This window comes from Austrofundulus limnaeus, unplaced genomic scaffold (genome assembly GCF_001266775.1).
Source record: "Austrofundulus limnaeus strain Quisiro unplaced genomic scaffold, Austrofundulus_limnaeus-1.0 Scaffold164, whole genome shotgun sequence".
Classification (NCBI taxonomy): domain Eukaryota; kingdom Metazoa; phylum Chordata; class Actinopteri; order Cyprinodontiformes; family Rivulidae; genus Austrofundulus; species Austrofundulus limnaeus.
The window spans coordinates 752,892-755,596 of record NW_013952566.1 but is presented as its reverse complement, the minus strand read 5'-3'; positions in this window follow the sequence as shown (position 1 = coordinate 755,596).

Here is a 2,705-nt window from a genome sequence, read left to right as displayed (position 1 = left end):
CATTAGCAATGGCATTTTGTATCAACTGAAGACTTTTTAAAGAGTTTTTTGGATGTCCAGATAATAAAGAATTACAGTAATCCAGCCTAGACGTGATAAATGCATGAATCAGTTTTTCCGCGTCATTTTTGGACAAAGTGTTTCTAAATTTTGTGATATTACACAGGTGGAAGAAGGCGGTCCTGGTAACATTTTTAATGTGAGGGTTAAAAGACATATCCTGATCAAAAATAACACCAAGTTCTTTACATTAGAACTAGAGGCCAGATTAATGCCATCCAGAGGAGGTGAAAGGCTGCAAAGTTGATCCCTAAGATGTTCAGGTCCAAAAAACATAAAGTCTGTCTTTTCTGAGTTTAAAAGCAGAAATTTAAGAGTCATTCATGTTTTTATGTCTGTAAGACCCCTCACGTGCTGTAATGGGCAGGACAGAAGTGGAATGTGGTTCTTAAAGAGACAGAGGCCCATATCAAGGCATTTTGAAGAGGAAGTGATGAGAAGATAAGTTTATTTTCTATCTAAACATGAAAACAGCATTTTAATAACAACTAAAGGTGACACAGATACTTTATTATGGCATAGTATTTAAATATATGCCTGAGAAACACATAATATTGGCCCTTTAAATACATCTTAAATTCTCTTTTCACTTTTTTTGTGTCAGCCTCCGTTACTGGGTTCAAAATTTCCCTCCGACTGTGATTAAAAAAATCAACTATTTTACTAGTCTATTTTAAAGTCTTTGAGAGAGGGTGTCGTTTCCTTCTGCAGCATGCATATGTTCTGCAGKCAGTTATAATTATAACAGATAACAGAACATCAGTCAACAGAAACATGTACTGGATTGTTCATGTCAGCGTTGTTCTTTTGAATGTTGGATGGATCTTCTTCTTTTTAACATMAGACCCATCCTCAGGTAAAAATAACTAAAGAAGTTTATTTTTTTTAACTATGTGTTCATAAAAAACTTAAGGCAAACTTTGCCTCCAAGAAGAGAACTTCTCTGTCATTTTTCCTGCCATATTTTAACAGCTTATTGTCCTGGTGATTTACAGCAGGTACTTCTGGTGAGATGATATCTCTTTATTTTATYTGTAGTGTTTGTGCAGAGAAGAAGCTCTGATGAGGAAGAGTTTTGTCTTCATCCTCCCTCTGACACAATGGCAGAAATAACTCCAACTCCACATTCAGGCAGTACCACTGCTGAAGTAACCGACGACACAACCCCAACACTCAACCGTAAGCTKTGCTTTGATTCTCAGATACTTCTTCATGAAAAGACGTTTTATTTTACGCTGGTTCTGCTGTGAATGAAAACAAAAACAATCATTGGATGTAATTCTTTTTACAAATGTTTTGTARATCCCTTAAACAGGTATCTTTGGAGGTTGTGAATGTATAAACATAATGTATTGACTSACATTTTGTGCATTGTGTGCTAGCACCTTCCTGTCTCAAGTTATGACTAAGTTTAAGTCATATAATATTTAACAATTTTTTAACAGGCAGGTTAGGGCTGTTTTGACCAAGCTGAATTGTTGCATGTCCCCCCACATATACGGCTTTCAAATTTCATTTGGCTAGCACCTCCCTGTTTTGAGTTGTGACTAAAATTAATATTTATATTTAAAAAAATATATGTGCTTCCTGGCCCTTTGGACCAAGCTACCCTCAGCTTCTTGAAACCCCACCCAAAATAGTCGAATCTAACCAATCACGGCTTGAACAAACTACGCCCACAAAAGACCAAAAGTGTCTTGGACAAACCCCCGCAAAACAAGAAACTCCTACATTGTGACTGCAGAGACCCCCTTCTCTTGGTGACTTCACTTTACCAAAGCCTACTTCACACTCCTCCAAACTGCCGAAATCAGCTCCAATTGCTGCAGTTTCATGATGAAAATTAACGTATTTTTTGGACTATGAGGCGCACCTGATTRTAAGGCACAATAGGTTATATCAATGTTAATCAGTATCTGTTTTCATACATAAGGCGCACTGGATATGAGGTCCACATTAAGAAAAACAAAACTGATAGGTCAAAATGTATTCAACTCAGTCACATTAACTCTGAACAGTTGTAACACATAAAATACAAAACAATACACTCACTTTTTCAGTTCATTTTTCTTCCACAAATCCCTCAAATTCTTCATCTTCAGTGTCTGAGTTAAACAGTTGGGCAATTTCAGCCTCAAGCATGCCTGGATCCCTCTTGTCATTATCAGAGTCAGTCTCGTTGCTGTTACTTGGCTGGTCAGCGATGATCCCACCCTTCATGAAAGCTCAGATGACACTTGAGACTGATACCTTAGTCCAGGCATCCACGATCCATTCGATCCATTGGTAGATAGTGGCGTAACTTGCCCGGCATTGCCTCCCTGTCTTGGTGAATGTATGTTCCCCTTCTGTCATCCAGCGTTCCCACGCAGCTCACAGTTTAGCTTTGAATGATCTGTTGACACCAATATCTAGCAGTTGGAGTTCTTTAGTTAATCCACCCGGAATGATGGCAAGCTCCGAATTTGTCTGCTTCACTTGGGTTTTCACAGCATCAGTGAGATGGGCGCGCATGGAGTCCCAGATCAAAAGGGATGGAGATTTGTGAAAGAAGCCATCTGGGGCCTCATGTATCAACTGTGCGTACGCACAAAAACCTTGCGTACGTCATTTTCCACGCAAAACTCCGGATGTATCAAAACTCA